The 20,285-nt window shown below is 40.9% G+C and overlaps 1 long non-coding RNA gene and 1 pseudogene across 1 annotated transcript in view; both read right to left on the minus strand.

Annotated features, from left to right (window-relative positions):
* Window positions 1-224: 224 nt before the first annotated feature.
* Window positions 225-20,285, minus strand: part of LOC112932096 (uncharacterized) — a 212,897-nt gene continuing 192,836 nt past the window's right edge. Inside the window, exons 4-5 of the long non-coding RNA XR_012003227.1 lie at window positions 4,924-5,273; window positions 225-4,537 (exon numbers count right to left, since the gene is read on the minus strand). This is a non-coding gene — a long non-coding RNA (uncharacterized lncRNA). The remainder of the gene's footprint in view (window positions 4,538-4,923; window positions 5,274-20,285) is intronic.
* Window positions 14,033-14,464, minus strand: LOC112932133 (dolichyl-diphosphooligosaccharide--protein glycosyltransferase subunit TMEM258 pseudogene; annotated as a pseudogene).

Consider the following 20,285-nt stretch of genomic DNA (forward strand, 5'->3'; position numbering starts at 1 on the left):
GTCAAAAGTATTCCCCTAGAGCCATCTCACCAGCCATGCAACATAATTTTAAGAAAATCTCTTACATTTGGTTAAAGTAACTCTACTTCCAGGGACAAAGGAAATTACAAGGACGGGGATCATATAATTGGTGTAAGAATAATCTAGAGGCTCTGTATTCACTATCTCATAGTACTTCTAACATTTCCAGGATAGATGCATCTTTGTTTACGTCACTTGAGAGATTTTTTTTTTTGTTGATAGTGCTTCTTCTTCATGTTCCCTGACTGCCTATATGCCATAGTTTTATCTGTCTTGACATTGCACCCAGAGTTTAATAATTTTTACTGAGGATAAACCATGTTCCAAGCACTGCATCAAAAGCTGAGAGATAACAATAGAAGAAAAATGGATTTTTCCATTTAACAAGCTCATAGTCATATGGAAGAGGAAAGTATACAGGCAACTTTTGTGACAAGTGCTAATTGCATTGACATAGGTGTAGGATAATTGTGGAGGCACTTAAGGTCAGTTTGGGGCCTAGAACAGACATGAACTGATGTCAAGTCATGTAGACCAGGTAGGAATCAGATCTGTGAAGAAGCAAGAGGTGTGAAGAATATTCCAAATGTAGAGACACTGGCACAATCCAGTGATGTCTGTGTTGTAAGAGCTTAACAGAAGTGAGAACTTAGGCAAAATATGTGGACAGGAAAAGACCTCATTTTTTAGCGACTTACCCTGTTGGTCACAGGAAACCACTGAAACATCTCATTGGGAAAGTGGCAAAGTCAGAGTCACATCATAGGATGGTCACAAGGAGGCAGGTATAAAAGACTGATAAGAAGACTGGAACAAAGCAGGAAGATTAGCAAAGAGACTGTTGTAGGCTTCCAGAGAGATGACCCTGACTCTGTAATGTCTGTGTGGAATAGGGGAAGTGTCTGGATTTAGGAAAGACACAGGACAGTTTCAACGTCTCTAATTTCTTATCAGTCCTTCCAAGTGTTAACCATGGATGTAGACCTCTGTCCCTCCCTGCTGGTCACTGCTGACTTTGCCTAGTCTGGGCTTTGTGTGAGTGTTCATTCCATCATTTCCTCCAGCCTGCTGGACTCTGCTCCCAACCTTGCTACAGGCCAGGTTATTTGGAGTCTAAATTGATCCTGAAATTACTCTGAATCACGTATTCCCTGGAATTTCTCTCCATTTTAAAGGTCCACAATCATCTATTTGCATTATAAAACATTAAAAATGTTCTTCACACTCATGTGTTTTCCTAAGTTTAAGAAAACTTCCCTGACCCAGAGTTGGACCCGAACTGATAATAACTTAGCATAAACACTAAAATGTTTCATCACACAAATATTAATGATTTTGATTATGAGGCATGGCCCAGACCCTTATGGGGATGTATGCTTTGTATTACCATTATGAAATCCAAAAAAAAAAAAAAAAACCTGAATGGGCCTAATAGCAACCCCTAATGGGGTTGCTAATTGGAATTCTAACCTTGTGTCTGCATTTCCCTCATACCTTTGATGCAGAATCAATGATTGTGATGAGCATTTTCAGGATAAATGCATCTGATCGAGTCTCTCTCTGCTATTTCCATAATTCAGTTGTTCTATGAATGCTACTTTCTTTGTGATTTTAAAACTCCCTCAAGGAACTTCACTGAGATAGCAGCTGCTCCATTTAAAATACTCAGAAACATCTCTGCCAGTTAAAAAAGAATATATGATTTCAAAGACCTATTTAACCTTTGCACTGATATTTCAAAGCAGCAGTATATTCAATTAAAAAAGAACACTTTAAAACAGATAATATTTTTTGTAGTATCTTAGCAACAGGTGATTGAACCCATGCCTAGAACTAAGAATTGAGATTTTGCCAAAAGGGCCACATACTAGTGATATCTTCTTTTAACAAATGGAATAAATCTAATATTGTTTTGGACAAGTTATGCTGGATTACATCATAATATGAAATCCTGACAACAGAGCCGCAATAAAGGGAGGACACAGTTTTGAAAGGGAAAAGCAAATACTATGAGCTCCTTTATACCTAGGCCTCAATTCAGGTGCCTAAAGCATGAATGGTCAGGTGAGTTTATTCCTGTAATACTTGGTCATTCAGAACTCAGTTGTCCAACAGGGATCTCTGAGGCACAGAGCTTTGTCCCCATTCTTCATAGCCGTCCTCAAGTTGGAGGTTCATATAGAATTAAACTCAGTGATCTTTAATCCCTTTAAGAATTGGATATAACCTTTACTCTAGAAAACTGCACCCCTGAAATGCTCATGTAACATATTTATATGATTTTAGCAGGTTTATAGAATAGGTTAAACTTTCAATCCCACAATTATTCACTGTGCCCTGATCATAATTCCCTCTGTTACATTTTCCTAACTTCTATAACCTCAGCAGAAGCAGGGTGACAGAGGTGACTAGTTCTATGATCCTGAGCTCAGGTTACAATATAATTTGTACATTCAAATGGGCAAAAAAGTAGAGTAAGAGTGTTGGCTACAGAGTCACATTTGTATTAATTGAGGATGAAATTCTTTTCTTTTTTTTTTAAGTACTTCTGTCCTCGGGCATTTATGTGTCAATTGGTAGATGCTGGTAGATACAGAATTAACCACTAAGGACCCCTCCTTTTTAAAGACTATAATGAAAACAACCTTTAACATACTCTCAAGAATGTCTTCAGTCAGGCCAATTGTCCAGCTACATTTCCAAAAAGTCCAAAGTATGTAACAACAACCTAATATGATTGCTGCAATAATGAGATTATGTATGTGAAATATCTAACAGCATGATAATATATAGGTGCCAAGCATATTGCAGTAATTATTATCATGATTATTGGATATAATTATAATCTAGCAGTGTGATGTAATTGCTAGCAGCATCCCTGACTCAATTTAGGTGAAGCCAAAAGAGACCACACATTGAGATGGCAAACCATATAAAATATTTCTTAGGTCTCTTGGACTCTCTCCCTGATCAGGGGAAATCTAACTCTCTTTTACAGTCAGTCATCCGGCAAATATTTACTATTTTCAGAGGTCTAATTTATGCCAGGCACTGTGCTAGGTGCCAGATATTCACAAATAAGTACAATATAGTCTCTGGTTTCAAGAGATATGAAATCCAGAAGAAGAAAGAAACATGGAAATGGATTATTGTGATATTGTGTGGAAAGTGAGATATATATGTGCACCCTGCATTATGGGTATAATGGTATAATGGTATACAAAGGAGGTCAAATTAATCTGCGTTGGCCAAGGAGTTGTCTTAGTGCAAGATCTGTCAAAAACATAGACTGAGGGAAAAGCTTACTTGCTAATACTTGGGAGTGCAACCCAGAGACCCAGGACAGAAGTAAGGGCGGTGTGGGGGGGGGCAGGGGAGCTACGGGAGGAACAAAAGAAAAGATGAGACAGTGCACTGCCCATTGGGTACAGCTTCATGAAAAAAAAATATAGACCGTTGTTTTTTTTCTCATATCATCTTGTGAAAGAGACACATACAATTTCAACTACCTATTCTCAGAATACTACGTAGAATTGAAGAAGGGAGAATGTTCTGTTTTGTTTTTTCCAATGGCTTTCTCCTGTCCCTGTCTCCCATTGGTAAAAATCTATTAATTTCTGGATTATGTCATCAGGCTTCCCTGGGCCAGAGTTCCCAGGGGTCTAGTCAAACTCCCTTTGTCAGTAGGCATAATATACAAGACTCCTCAAGCTCTCCTGGAGACCAGCAGCTGCAGCAACATGGCACCATAACTATGAAACTAGCTCAAGTTCTTGTTCATACCTTTTAGTCTAGAAGATACTAATAGCTAAAAGCCCAAGACCCAGAGAGAGGGTTAGCTAGCATACCTGCATGGATCTGGGTAAGAGTAAGAACTGTATTTTTTACAGAGAGAAAAGAAATGGTTTATCAGAAATTTCCAGAAGAAGCTGGACATTATGAGTTAGGAGGGAACAGAGTATTTTCTAGTAAGAAACTTCATGCTTTAACAAAGGTTAAGGCCAATACTGCTTGAACCACAAACACTGAATGGAGACTATATGAATCTGAGAGGGAGGGAAGCTAATGACTTGAGAGAGCAGATTTCCCCCTCCAGCAACTGTAGACATGATGGAAAAATGGGAGCAACCAGATCAGGAAACATTTCCTCCTGCAGAAACATGTCTGCATCCAAAGGAAATGCTTTCCCTCCAAGGATGCAGAGAACACTTCATCTCTTTCATCTGCCTGTTCTCTTATGCATGCATCCATTCATCTAACATCTATTCAACTCTGCCTGCCAGGTGCCGTAATAGGCATCTGGAGAACAGAGTGAATATGTCACCCTTGAGAGGCACTCACATCTTACAGTGACAGACACATAAACAATGCCTGGTAGTAAACACTCCAGCAGATATGTGCAACAATGGGAACCCAGAGGAAGGGACAGATTACTCTTAAGGGAGTAAAAAAATGCTCACCAATCCCAAAGGAAGCACATGTAGATTGAACCTTGGGAAGAAACACTCTGTTTGTCCTGCAAGGAATGTAAAGCAAAATATCCCATTAGTGCATCATGTGAAGAGCAGAATTGGATGGGGTCGTGCTCTGTGTAGGGACTGGTTGAGGGGTCAATGTGACTGGAGCTTGGGTCTCATCTCAAGTCAGAAAGCAAACCAGTGACAGATCTACGATGATAATCCAAAGTACTTCACTTCTACCAGGTTAATTTTCCTACACAGTGACATGCTTCCCCCCCACCCCATGTGAATCAAACACCAGTTCCAACATAGGCCATGCTGTTGCAGCGAGGCACAGTGGGGCTACCCAAAAGAAAAGGACAGAGAATTCGCTCTTAGAACCCTATCCTACATGAGCCCACACCCAGTCATCCGTTGGAGACTGTTTCCCACCACAACTCACCTTAGGGTCAGTTCACCAGAAATGTTCTCAGAGTCACAGCACAGCTGGCAGCAGATAGCACCTCCCCTTGCCTTTGATCTGTGGGCATGGTGATTGTCAGACTGTACATTTCAGCTAGTGATGAAAACACTAATGATACCCCAACCCCAACCCTTAACCCTGAGCCATAGGTTGATAATGTTTCCTGGAGCAAGCAAGGGGATGGTCTGGAGCTCGAGTCACAGTGTTTGAAGAAAACCCCATTAGAGCCTCTCTGGATTTTGGCCTGACACGATGCACTGGTGGTGCTGGGGATTTGCTCCTTTGCAGGCAGATGTCACATTCAAACAAAAGTTGTTTTATACACGGATCTGAAAAAAAAAAAAAAAAAAAAAAAAACCTGAGAATGTTTGCTATTAAACTCAGGCTGGCTGGCCCACCCCAAGCACGGAGACAATCTGCCTCTCAGATGCGAGGAAACTTGGAAGGATGTCTCCAGGCCTTGGCACAACATCGGTTTTCTGGGCCTTGGTGACATATAGGTGCTTTATAATGTAGCCCATTTGCTATGCTGTTTAAATATGTATATGCTGGGTACAGAAAGCTAATATCTGGAACAATAGGGTAATCCTATATGCTTTCCAATGAAAACCACGAGCACAGGGCTACTTACTGCCAGACTTCTGCCATTCTCATTTAATTCTGTCTTTCAGTTACGTGATATCTCTGAAAGCATACTTTGTTAAACTGCCTGGAGAAAATGAGCTACAAACAATATCCACTCCGCCTTTGAAAACCAAGAGGTCAATGAGACAGAATTTTATTTGGGACTCAAAGAAACAACTAGAGAGAGATTGAGAGATTGTAGCACTCCTGTGGAAGGCTGCTTCTGGGCTGCCTGGTCCCCACTCCCACTGGCTGCTGCGATGTGCCTACGAGGTAGGAAATGTGGGGACGCCTGGGCAAAGAGGTGAGAGAAGAGGACAACTATGCTTCCCCACATATTTTGAAAAGAACTTCATAGCAGAAAAAGATTAAGGCCTTTTTGGCATGTCAGCAGCCAAAGCCTCCTCCTGGCCTCGGATATATGTTACGGTCGGGGTAGAACAAAGAAAATAAAAAATGAAATCGGTGGCGGGAGGGCTGCAGGGAGAGGAGCTAGTGAACCTGCAGATAAGCAGGTGCCCATTTGAGCTCCGCAGATGAGAGGCTCACTTGCCATCAGCTGCCCGGACATGAGAGCGAGAGGAATCCAAGCTCAGCTCTGCTCCAGCAGGCAGCACTTGTTTGCTTGCAAGTTCTCCACTCCTGAATGCTTTCTGGGCCCTGGAGAGGAAATATGTGTATCCATTGGGGTGTATCCATTGGGGTGAAGTATTTATGTATCCTGACCCTCAGTTCCTTTTTGCAAATTGAATAATGGTCTTAAGTTCACATGGTTGCTGTAAGAAATAAAAATAACCTATATAAAATTGCCAAGTACAGTGTTTGATATAGAGTGGGATGTCAACAAATAGGCAACTATCTCAAGACACATAATGGCCCCTAAAGAAATAATCCTCTTAAAACATGGAAGATGAAGTCCTACCAGATACCTAGAAAAACAGGACTCTGTTGACTTTTCTTCCTACCTTAACATCCCCAGTGGCCAAGAAAGATCTCATTAGCTCAGCCTTACCTCACATACCAATTCCTCTGAAAGCCTTCAACCATTCTCTAGGACAGAAAGCTTTGTGATCCAGTTCTGTGCTCTTAACATCAGAGGACACGTTGTACTTTGTTGTGATTTCCTGTATCCTCCTGTTTCTTCCACCAGCCTGTGAGCTCACTGTGACTTACGTCTTATTTACCCCTCCCTGTATTCCACCCCCATCCCCCCCATTGCTAATATAAAGTGATACAGAACAAGCATTTCAAACATATCTTATAAATAAATAAATGTATGAATAGATGAATACATGAGTAGGATTAAATTAATACCATGTCTTCCACGTCCCAGCTAAAAGTTCAAACAGATTACTCTGTCATGAATAGGCTTCCCCCATCTTGTAGCTATTCATGAAAACACAGGCAGGGAAGTCCTCAGCAAACAACATCTTACAAGAGATGAGTTTGTGAGCTCCGTTCCTCTGGGTATATTTCTACTTTGTGGAATCATGCAGTTGTGTAAACCACTGTCAGACTCGGAGGAGCCCATTGCTTTAAGAGTGGGTGAGTTGAAATTGTTTAGCAGCCAGAGCTAACTCACTGGAGCAAGTATCTTCTTCCTTTCTCTAAATGTTTACACCATCATTTAATTGGGACTTTCATGGTCCATTTCTATCTCAGAACAAAGCATGGTTCAGAGCTACTCCTGCACTTGTTGGTCCAGTCACATTCCCAAAAAGATAATTTTTTCAGAAGAAACATCAAAGCTCATCTATACTTGGAGGCAGCAAAAAGCACACACCCAAATGACAAGTGTGGCTGATATCTCCACATGGGCATCCGTATCACCTTCTTTCTGGTCTCAGGAAAGCTCAGGAACAGATTATCTGTCTTGTAATCCTGTTCACATTCTATTAAACATTCACCCCACCTCTTGAGAGCAACCCTGATCTAAAGGACACGGAAGTCTGGGAAGGCATATATCTACCATGGAGGTATTGATGGAAATGGAGGATGGGTAAGAATACAGGATAGGTAATACCAGAGTCATTTCAATCACAGAATCTATTTTTGCCCTGTTGGACAAAGACTAGGAAATGGAGAATCACAAAAAGTCTTCAGACCTGTGTGCTATCTTTCATCTATCAACCTTTACTGAGTCATGACATAGTTTAAGTGCCCATACATGAGTCTGGGGCTCCTTGCATCAGACCCTAGAGAGTCAGGATTCCCATATGCTCTGCTGGGGGTTGACAGAGGGCTCAATAAGTAAGTAAATGCCCCTTTTGTCCTGAGTTAATTCACAAGATACTTAGAGAGGGTAACTTTAGATTTTCAACTAAGTGGGTTTGCAAATATTTTACCCTATTTTTAGACAAGCCTATCATTGGTAATTTTTAGTGATTAATAATTCTTTGAGTCACTGAAGGGATAGAACCTTCTGCTCCAAGACTGTTCGCCGAATAATTGAGAGTGAACCAGATGGCACTTTGTCTTTAGGTAGGCTGGATTCTAAAGAGGCACCTGATGCTTACTTAGTTCAATTTCTTTTCCCAACTCATAAGCTGGGTAACTACCTCCACTTCCAAAGGTGTGAAGGGTAGACAGGGCTGGAGTGTTCCACTGGCTAAAAGTCCCTCCATAGGGAAATAGACAGACTCCCTCTATCATGTCACTAATGCTCACACACACCACCCTGGGCTAAGAATGGCCTGCTGCTCCCCAAACAAGAGAACCACTAGTCCTAGTCTATTAGCTAGACTTAAGCAAAATTATGATGAAAGGGCAGCCAATGGAGATTACACCTGCTGTTGGAATACAGCCATAAAAAACCCCAAATAAACCAACATTTAGGTGAGTGTTTTTCTCTCTTAATGAGATCCCATCCCCCTAATTCCACCTTAGGAGAAAAAGGTAATCCCAACAAAGTTGATTAATTCCTGTAATTTATTCAGAATTTTAACAGCTAGTTCTGTTCTGGGCCAACAAACATTTGTCCTATTTCTCAAAACTTCTGCAGCTAAAATTATATGCCATGAAATTTGATGGTCAAAATAATTATACTCAAGGAATGAGCCTAGCATGGATTAAAGGTATTTCTCAGAGACCACTTACTAAGACTGGGTAATTAACAAACATCTCAGATATATGTTGAATGCTTAAGATGGAATTTATTATTTCTCACAAAGATTAATTAAAAAATATTACTCAAAAATGTCCATTTTCCAAGCATTATTGCTAGTCTGGCTTTACTGCATTGACATTTAAAACAAATAAAATTGAGTCATGATTTCTGTCAGTTAAATAAATATATTCTGCTGAAGCTTAAATTATCATCCATCTTAGCAAAGTGTTATATATTATATTAGCAGCCAGTGACTGATTAGTTATTTATTCTCTTAAAGAGTAACTGAAGGAGATTAATATTCTGATAAGCTTGTCACTGATTTCTGGGGAGTGCCTGGCTTTCTTTCATCACATGAACCATAACGTGTCAGACATAAATTCCATTATAATTACAATTAGTACTAATGCCTCCCAAATTATATTTAATGGAAAGGTCATTATTTTAACTGCAAATAATTTCTTTCTTAAAAGTTTTAGATGGATTTCCACAAGCAAAAAAAAAAAAAATCACAGTTAAATTAATGTTGAAGAAAGAACAGTAAGTAAATCAGGAGATAGGTCAAAAACAAAAGGTATTTTGCTTATTTTTCCAGCTGGGTTAACATTTTTCACCCATGTTCTCCCATGTCGGTTTTTTGATGATGATAGTGAGAGACAGTGGGGAGGAGGTAAAGAAAGTTAGGAAGAGAAGTGAGGAGGAGAAGGCCCTCACACTGGCCAAGTACTTGGTATGTTCCCAATACAGTGCATGATGCTTACAAATTCCTTCTTTTAATTCTTACAATAACCCTGTGAAGTAGATCTGTTTCCTAGTTTATGTAGTAACAAAATGAGTCTCCTAGTTAAATCCCTGAAGCAATTTTACTCTGCCAGGGATATGAGGAAGTGAAAATTAAACCTAGGCCTATCCAGCTCCAGACCTCCCACTCCCATAGCCAACGGTTGTTGCTTCTCATTCTGATAATGACCGCTGCTGGCAGGAGCTCCACATTCCCATCTGAGTGGATGGGTAAAGACCTGACCTAGGTTATGTTGGGCTACGTGATGAAGACACCAAGTCCGCCACATGGTACTAAGAGTCCCTCTCTGATTCTTCTGTGAGCTGTGTTCCCTTGGGCATTTCTTCCCAGCTATTTCTAAAAGCATCAATGAAGATACAGAATACAAGAGACAAATAAAGATAATAGCTCAGCCGGCGTCTTGGCAGCAGGACTCTAGTTGCTTCTTAACACGAAAACAGCAAGTTATGAAATGACTATGTTGTGAAATGACCATGAGATTTAGAATTAAAAGACCCAAGTTTGAAGCCTTAAGGAAATCAACATAAATTAAAAGCAAACAGCAAGATGTATTCAGTATATGTTTCAAAATACACACACGTGACAGAGTTGACTTTGATAACCTAGAAATAAGAACACACTGAGGCCTCTAATTATCTGGCCTTGCATAAGTCCCTTCTCCACTCTGAGCCTCAGTATCTTCATCTACAGGGCAGCCTGGGTGGCTCAGTGGTTTAGTGTCACCTTTGGCCCAGGGCCTGATCCTGGAGACCCGGGATCGAGTCCCACGTCGGGCTCCCTGCATGGAGCCTGCTTCTCCCTCTGCCTGTGTCTCTGGCTCTCTCTCTCTCTCTCTCTCTCTCTTTCTCTCTCTCTCTGTGTGTGTGTGTGTGTGTGTCTCTCATGAATAAATTTTAAAAAATCTTAAAAAAAAATCTTCATCTACAAATAGAAAGATCAGGTTACATCAGTGGTTCTTAAAGTGGGAACTTGTTGGAACTGTAAAATCTTGGGGCACCTGGGTGGCTCAGTTGGTTAAGCATATACCTTCTGGTCAGGTCATGATCCTGATGTCTTGGGATAGAGCCCTGAATCGGGCCTCTTGCTCAGTTGCTTGCTCCTCTACCCTTCTCTGCCTTTTGTGTTCTCTCTTTCTCTCTCTCAAATAAATAACTAAAACTTAAAAAAAAAAAAAAAACAACTGTAAATTCTTTGGCCCCACCCCAGAACCACTAAAATAGGTCATTGACATGAGTCCCTAATGAATCTCCAAAAGCATCTACATCCACTAAGTACAAATCCTTCCCACTCTGCTTTGCAAATCATGTTAATATAGAGTACTTCATTCAGTGAGAACAACAAGCGTTCCTTTAGCGTCAACTGTGTCAAGTGAAGGCATTCTTTGATATATAGAGCCTCAATCCCCTATGCCTTGAATATTTCACTGTCTGCTGGGGAGGAAAAAGCAAGGGGACAGAAAACCAGGCGTGCCAAGTGCAGTGTTAGTAGTGCCCTAGAAGACAGAAGAGGGAGCAATGACAGTAGGGAGGTGCTGTAACTCTTCTAGGTGAAGGGGGAAGGAGAGGAACGGAACTCAGGTTATAATAGAAGTCTTCTGGGAGAGAGAGATTTGAGATCTGCACATTAAGGCCAATTAGAAAAGTATTAATTTACATATTTTACAGGAGAAACTGAAGATCACAGCAAAATGCTCAAGTTCATGCACTACTGTATGAAAGATGAAATTTAAAGGCAGATCTCTGGATCTAGAAACTCCTATTTTCTTTTATTCTGTTCTCATAGTAAAGCAACTCTTAGGAGACAATGGATCCTGCCCCCTACCGCCATCTCACACCCCCAGGAATAAAGAATAATCCCTATAGGTCGGGGGCCGAGAGGGAAGTCCGTCAGTAGTCAGTGAGGCAGCAGTGGCAGAGAGCTGGGGCCAGGCAGTCACCAGTGAGCCTATTAAATGTATCAGATGTCATCGGTACCTCCTTTATCCTTCTCACTTTGGACCTCACAGGCTGATAAGAAGGGGAAAGCGTTATAACCCAGAAGTAAAACTGTTGCGTGATTATAACCCTGACAGCCTCCCTCTAATGAGCTTCCCTGCAGATAGGGAGAGGGGAGAGTGCTTTGATCTCCATGAGCAGAAGGCTGAAAGGACCACTGTTTGGAGCAAAGCCGTCTGATGGGGACCAGTCTTCCAGTAATCAAAGTCACAAGCTACCATCTGAGCCATTTGTGAACCGCAGATAAGATTAGCTGCTCATTTGATAGATCAACCACCGCCATCAATGGAGGCTAATTGTATCTGAAATATGACCAGGAAAGTGTCAGCTCCTGGAGACAAGCACTTCCTTTATCCCGGGTTTGAAGCAGGAACAACATTTTTTTTGTTTGAAAACTTGAGCAAAATGTTAATGTGTGCAGCGTTTTCTCCCCCTTTCCCTCCCCTCACCCCCAGCCATAAGAGAGAGGAAATGTGAGGTTCTTGGAATGAGATATCAATCTGCACATATATTTTTACAAAGATTCTCCATTATGGTGTCAGAGAATATGTAATTTTGAGATGCAAGTCTGCAGGTCCCGGATGAGCTTAAAAAAAAAAAAAACACAGAAAGTGCTCAGGCTTTGGAAAGTCATGTCTAGGAAGAGTAGCTTTGTAATTCTAGAGTGTTCATGCCATAGGAGAAGAAAGGATGATTGGTCACTCAGAATTTGAAGGTATTTATATGGGTAGCATTTTGCCTTGGAGGCTGATTGACTGACAGCTTCACTTTCTTCGAATTTATTCCCATGTCAGTAGAACCTCAGCTCAAAATGAATCATGATCAGGTGGCTTGGACAGCTCTTACACTCTAGCAAATGAAGAAAGCCCATTTTTCTACTCTAGCTCCACTCAAGTTGGTTCTTTGCTGCTTTAAGAGATCACCTATTCTTTTCTAGCCTTAGGCATCTTGTATTCTGAGCACGAGAAAATTTGATTTCTCATCCTTGGGATTTTTCTCTGTGTGACTGCAAGCCATTTTAGCTTTCCTCTTTTATGAAGAGGAGGACACAATTCCCCACTCCCATCTCTTGCTGCTACAGAGCAGGCCTCTCTATTTCCAGCCTAGTCCACTATAGCTCTTAAATTGCTATGTTGTCCCCGTGTCCAGGCGGCTAGTAAAAGCTGCCTGAAAATGGCAAGGTATGATGAGAAGCACCTCATTATGGCTCCCAAAATACATAGACCCAGAATAGCCCTGCACAGTTGGGGTAAGAAAAGAAGAAGGACACCAAGAACAGAATGTCTCCCACCCTATGTAAGAGCTAGAGGAATGTTCTGTCACCTTCTAACAAATTCACAAGCTATGATGGCCCTGCAGGGATCCCTTTCATGGACCTTTTCCTGCTTGGGCTGACACCCTGTCCTTTGAGCATCTGACAGCTCAGGTTTAAAAATTGCCTTAATCTTGCAGAAGATGGTGACTGCAGTGGTGTCATTCCAGTAGAGCCACCAGGTTGGGCCCTCAGGATCTCAGAACAATACAGGAGGAAGAGCCTTTATAATTCATAGCACCCCCATAATGTGCCAGGTGCTGCACAAAGCACATTTCACTCCATAACGCTAATCCGCACCAACTTCGGGGCGGGGGTGTTACAGTTATTTTTTCTTTATTAAAGATGAAGAAACTATGACTCAGGAAAGTCAACCCTATTGCTTCAGGAACGCAGCTAGTAAGTGGCCAGTATGCGAAAGATTTGACTGATGACAAAACCCTTTCTTTTTAATACTATGCAATAGATCACTTGGATCATTGTTCCAGACTTCAAAAACAAATAAACATCAAAAAAATTTTGATGTTTTGGGATGCCTGCATGGCTCAGCGGTTGAGCATCTGCCTTCAGCCCAGGGCATGATCCCGGGGTCCCAGGATCGAGTCCCACATCAGGCTCCCTGCATGGAGCCTGCTTCTCCCTCTGCCTGCGTCTCTGCCTCTCTCTCTGTGTCTCTCATGAATAAATAAATAAAATCTTAAAAAAATTAATGTTTTGCAACAAAAGATTTGATTGACTCTCCTAAGTCCCCACCCCACCAGAGCCACCTCTAAAGGCCTTTCTTACTATCTAGTTCAAAAAATACCAATCAAGTTGAATTCCCTAAGAGCACAGCTAGGAGCAACTCTGCAACACAGATGCACAGCTACTTTTACCAAGTTGCAAAATCACTTATGAGACAGCTGGAACTAGTACCAGTACTCTTCATTCCCAGGCCATTTCCTGGCTTGCTTTGTCTTTGCTCCAAAACATGAGGCAAATCCACTCACCTAGCACGCACTGGGATGCTGCCAACAGAGGATGCCAGAGGAAAACTCTCCTATCCCCAAGAGGGCTACACATATTGAGAACCAAGTATTAATTTCTGACCACTAATAATGAAGCATAAGCTTGCTTTCTAGAATACTCTATGATGATTCAGAATTGCACATTCCCGAAGGATCTAGATGACTAATGATTGCACTATTTGATCCAATTATTATTATTATTCTTTTTGACAGTCATACATCTGCCTTTATTATGAGCAGCAGGTGGGACACTTACAGCAATATTAAAAAAAATAATTTACAAAAGTAGGAATTCAGTGAGGCTGCCTGGTTGGAACCCTTGGGAGCTTATACATAGATGCCAAGTCAGAGGAGTGAGAAGAAGACTCCAAAGCCAATGAGGAGTGAGGCCTCCAAGGAGATGAAGAGCTCTTCATAGATATCCTGAGTGTACTTGATGGATGCAATCTCATAAGTGAAGAATCAAGGAGTAAAGAACATACCAATGGCCAATAGAACCATGGTCAGATGGGGGATGACAGTATGGTTCACTGCGTTGGTGTATCTGCTCATGGCCTCAAGCTCCACTTTGTTAGGCATAGGGTAATGCACTGCTCTGCCACTGGCATATTTGACCCAATTATTAACTTCACGTATTCAAACTCTGAGATATGAGGATCTTACCATTTTGCTAGGTCTTATCTGAACCTTAACAAATGGTGTGTGAAATCAAGAGATTGAATTGAGATGCCATATGGGGCAATCCATGGCTGCCCTATTCTGTGCCCTCACATCTCAGGAATTAAGATGGACAGAAAGTTCTTTGAGATCAAGGGCAGATAGGTCCTCTCTTCTGGACTTGTGGGCAAAAAAAAGTATTTGCAGGAGAGGGGAGTATTACCTGCTCTTTGGGGGCTCCTTTAGGCAACAACTATGGCTCTGCTGTAAGTATCTCAGATTGCTACCAGGAATCTGGAATCTGGCCTTTTTTTTTTTTTTTTTTTTTTCTTGAGCTTGCTCCACTATATCAGTTCTTAACCCTCCATGCAGTTTTAGCTCATATCTGGCAAAGGCTTTTTAGCCATTCTCAGCATTTGGATTCTCTGGAGCAAAACTGAATTCAAATTTTAACAGTGCTTGTTGAGCAGACTCCATGCTGGGGCTCAGGGAAACATGTAGAGCACAGTTCTTTAGGCATTATGGGACCACATCTCGAGGTCAGACTTCCTCAGGAATTAAGTTTCCCTGGAATTCCAAAGTAGACAGGAAGATAATTCTAACACTGTCTCAAAAGTCAGGAGGCCTGGGTTTCTACATTTCTACATTTTAGAAATGAGAGACCCCTTTGGCTGTTACACTATATCCATAGAATTCTAAATCCACACAATCTCCAGGGCACATTCTGAAGGAGACTGATTCTCAACAGGCACCAAAAGGATGAATAGAGAGGGATATTTTACAAAACACCTGACCACTATCCTTCAGATGCATCAAGGCCACAAAAGACAAAAAGGGACCAAGAAACTGTCTTAGATTGAAGAAGACAAAGGGGACATGACATCTAAGTACAAGCTGTGGATCCTGACTGGATCCTGAAACAGAAAAGGGACACTGGTAGAAAAATTGGGTAAAGTCTATAAGTCTACAGTTTAGTTAATACTATGATGTCAATGCCAACATATTTGTTTTGATATCATTGTTACTATGTAAGATGTTGGCATTAGAGGAAGTTGGGTGAGGCTTTTATGGGGACAGTCTACAAAATCCTTGCAAATCCTCTTTAAATCAAAGATCATCTCTAAATAAAAATTTTAAAAGTAATAAAAATACAAGTATGTCTTTTCCCAGAAAGTGAGACTATAAATTTCTCAAGGAGTCTTATCTTCTTTTCTCTTTCAGTATGTTTCTTAGGGCCTAGCACAGAGGTGTCTGTGTTACAGTAAGCTCTCAAACTATTAGAAATTAGCCAAAAATTATTTACAACCACAATTTAACCTGAGACAGAGCAACATGTAACTTTGTCACTGTTGTAAGAAGTTAATATTGCAAGTGTGGTATTTCTACAACTAAAACACACAAAAAAAAGTCTGGGAAAATGCCATTGTTTCCTGGTACCAAGGAAAAGAAATCTCTCCATGTTCAAAGCAGATAGCCAGTCTGATTTCGGAAAATGGAAAAGGAAAGAAAAAGTAACAACACAAAAGATCAAGTGGCTCCTTTTAAAAAACCATCATCGTTGCTATTTGGACGAAGCCAGAAGCTCCAGATAACAGTAACCACTAAAGAAGAAAAGGAACAAAAAACCCTCGGACCTTTCAATTTGTTTTTCATAATAAATGAATTGCCCCCACCAAAATGCAGCCTTGAGGAGTTAATTAAACAGCTGCCCCCACGGCTGATTCTGAGATGTTAGGAGGTCCGTGACAGGCCCCTAAACAAATGGGGCAATAAAGGTGTGGGCTGTTTGGCTTGATTGAAGAGCTTGAGTTTTTCACCCCTAGTCTCTAAGCCATCTGGAAGTAAGTTTGTGGAATGTGGGATGGCAGCCTCTCTGCCCTTATCTACTGATAAGATTCTCAGCCTCAAACACGTGTACTAGAAAGGCAGGGAGCAAATATTTCAGACCTTAAACAACTTGCAATCCTCCCTCTAAAGTTCATGCTGTGCTATAGCACAGAAGGAAGGACACTCATCTCACATTCTTCCCCTCCAAATCTAGGGCTTTTGACGTCAACATGAGCCAAGAATGAGAAGTCGACTTAAAGGAAAACTGTGCTTTCGTTCTGATTCATGAGTTCCACCCACCTTCTCTGAGCCCCACACACTTCAGGCTACAAAAGTCAGGCTTCTGAGAGCTGCCTGAGGATGAGGCTGCCACACAAAGTAGGTTTAACTGAGCAAAGAATTTGGGGATGCGGGTCAGTATCTGTTTACAACTGCTGGTCTAGCTGAATCCTAAAATACAAAATATCTGAGGATGGCCCACAGGCTACAACTTCACCCACAGAGGGCTCAGCGTCTGACATCAGAAAACCTTGGCCGTTGGGAATGAAAGGAATCCAGAAATTATTCTTTTAGCTTTTAAAACCTAAAACTGAGAAACCGTATGGAGTGTGTAGACCTGTTGTGATGAGTGTGTCTGCTGGGTATGAGGTATGAGGCTGAATGTGAATGTGGGAGTTAGTATGAAATTAAATTAGGCTAATCATAGAAAAAAATCAGAATTAGATGAGGCTAGTAACATCTTGGATGAGACAGATGCACACACACAAGGAGTGAAGGGATGCTGTAGCTTCAAAAAGACTTTCAGAATTCAATCATGAAATCATCCACTTTGTCCTCTATTTTCAAGTTCCTAGTATGTTCCAGGGACTAAGTGCACCCCAGGAATATAAAATCAGTTGATACATTTAAACCTTGCTCTCAAGAGGTATGCAATCTACTGGAATAGGCAGAGTAATCCAACAATTACAGGACAGATTGGCAGGAGCCACCATAAAAGCAAGTTCAGATTGCCCTGGGAGGCCAGATGTGGGGTGACAGTGAACAGAGAGTATCTACTGTGTCATCTGTTTTCAGAACAGATGATTCTCCCATTCTTGGTTCATCCAACCTCAGACTTATCTTGAAACTCAGAGAAAAAGCAAGGCTTTCACAGTTGTTTGTGGGGTTAGAAAAATGCGATGGCAAGCTTGGTTAAAATGTTCTTCCTCTCTGGTATCAAAAATTTCATGTGTAGGGGATCCTTGGGTGGCTCAGTGGTTTAGCGCCTGCCTTCCGCCCATGGTGTGATCCTGGAGTTCCGGGATCGAGTCCTGCGTCAGGATCCCCGCATGGAGCCTGCTTCTCCCTCTGCCTGTGTCTCTGTCTCTCTCTCTCTGTGTCTGTCATAAATAAATAAATAAATAAACAAATAAATAAATAAGATCTTAAAATAATCTCATGTGTAAGCTATTTGAATGACTACACAATTGCTCTTAAAACAACAGAAAATCACCATTTATCACTCAAATGTTTTCTTGGAGTACCTACTTTGTGCCAGGTGCTGATGCCCATACTAGAGAGTATGGCTCCTCCAACCTTAACTCTTTCAAAAGGGGCCTCTCTGCTCTTTAATGTCTTATGAAATTTGATGGGTCTCCTCTGGCACAATAATGTGAGAGCAGTAATAAAGAAGGATGACATTTAGAAAAAGACTTAATTGGTTTCATAGTGGAAAAGTGATCCGATTTCCCTTTCTTGACAAAAAGCAAAGTGATCATTTTATCTACAGGATCTTGCTAGAGTCATTGGGATTGTCTAACGACATTATAACTAATTGCAGAGTAAAAGAAAGATAAGGATAGTTTATTGGACAAAATAATTTCAAACAATCTTAACTCTGGTGAAACCAAACCAATGGAGTCTCTTTACCCATTGCTGTGATATTAATATATATATAATGTTCTTGCGAAATGAATGCCAGGCAAATAAACAGGCAAGCACAGCAGACATGAAAGATTATCTGCGATAAGCTTATGTTGAAACCAACGGTTCTCTTGAACATATTACAGCTCTTTAAGGGCCCCACGTCTGTACTCATACACAAAACTCAACTCTGTCCACTGAGTTTATAATTTTTTATATTATATTTTTACAATACCCTTGAAATGCCTAAAGTAGGTATTCTAAGTTCCTTCTACAGCTCTTCAAATATGAACTCTGTTGATTTTACTGATTGTGCTCCTGGGTTTAGTTTCTCTAGCTAAGTGAGGAAAAGGCTTCTGCTTCCAGAGGTCAAGCATTATCTTGATTTAGCAGGTTGGGCCCCCGAATCACCGCTATGCTCAGTAGCAAAGAATGCAGGCTGGGAAGGATTAATTACCAAAGCCAGTAATCCTGACTCCAACCTCCAAAAATATGGGGAAGTCCAAAAAAAATCTTGAAAGTGATTTGCAACATTCTGTTCAAATCAGCCTCATGAGTAATGTCACTTTGACACCTCTTACCCATGTAAACATAATTATCACGGACACATCAGCTATTCCTCTGAACCTTCTCCCTTTCACCCTAAGGCTCTATTTCTCCTCCTCTGAAAGAAGATCAACATAGTTTTACTAATAGCTTCTTCCTCAGTCTTTCTAGTGAAACAAATATACTCAAAGTGTAAGAATGCCAGTAGCCTGCTTTATGACAAATCGTGTGTACTCCCACAGGCCTGGGCAAAAAAATTAATTATGTACTTTGGTCTCAAGCCCAAGGGACACAGATTCTCTTGGCAAATTCTGGCAAGCCAATCCAAACCCTGCAATTCCTGTCATTTCATATCTGTAAAATCTCATTTTATTAGGAGGTAACTAGAGAAGAAATTCCCAGTTGACCATTAAAACTCCCAAACAGGTACCACTTTCTTTCATTTACTTTGATCTGGCCTCAGTCAGCTCAAGTGTTGCCACAAGACCACATGTCTGCTGTATCACAGGAGTAATTCTATGAATGAAAATATTTACAGCTGAGGTTATTCACCCATTAAGTTAAATAAAAGGCATCACTCATTTATATATACATATAAAACATGTATTACATATATATACAAAGCCCTGCTACCTGCTACAGTGTGATACTGCCTAAGAAGGATCCTAGGTTAAGAATGTTGAAAGTATCTTAAGAATGTTGAAAGTACATCCCTTCCATCAATAACAGTTAAATAAAATTTTTGGAAAAATTAATATGAAATGTGGAAAAACAGCATCTCACAATAAATGGTACAAACACGTTTTATTTAACATTTGGAACCTAATACCATATGCTAGTGTCTGAGCATAAATATAATTAAAACCTAAGTAACGAAGAAGAAAATGTGTTAAAACAGCTGATATAGCAAGAAATGTAATTGTCAAGGGATGCTAAAATCTCAGTTTATTCTGCACATGTACCCAATATGTGTCACATAGGGGAATTCTTTTCCTTCACAACAAACCATCAGGGATTTTTAAAAATAATATTGTACCAAAGGAGGGGCCTAATGAACTGCAGATTTGGAAACTTACACCCACATCCACTGTGTCTAGCTCACGGTTTGGAAGCAGGCACATCTTCAGACCTGATGGAAGAAACAAAAGGCAATTCTGATGGCTGCATGTTCCCTCTGCTGGTCCCTTAAACATATCTGGAAATTAACACCGAATAATTATTATTGCAAGTACATGATGTTTCTCCTTTGAGCCAGCATCATACATATAATATGGTATTTTCATCCATCATTCCTTTGGACAAGGTATAGTGGGAAGGCAGATTTGTTCTATAGTTCCAAGGGAACCTGGGCATCAGAGTGGAGGGGATGGTGGCAGGTGCAGGTCACCTCACTCCTACGTGTTATGCTCAATGTTCCCTAAGCACAGGTGGGGGCCTATGTTACAGGATCGCCTGGAGCTGGAACTCTCTTATATTCTCCATCCTTGTTTTCTCTCCAAGAGAGTCCCATTGCTGTTAGGATTGTGTTCAAATTCTTAACCACTCAAGGCCTTTAGCTGTAGCT

Source organism: Vulpes vulpes, chromosome 8 (genome assembly GCF_048418805.1).
Source record: "Vulpes vulpes isolate BD-2025 chromosome 8, VulVul3, whole genome shotgun sequence".
Taxonomy (NCBI): Eukaryota; Metazoa; Chordata; class Mammalia; order Carnivora; family Canidae; genus Vulpes; species Vulpes vulpes.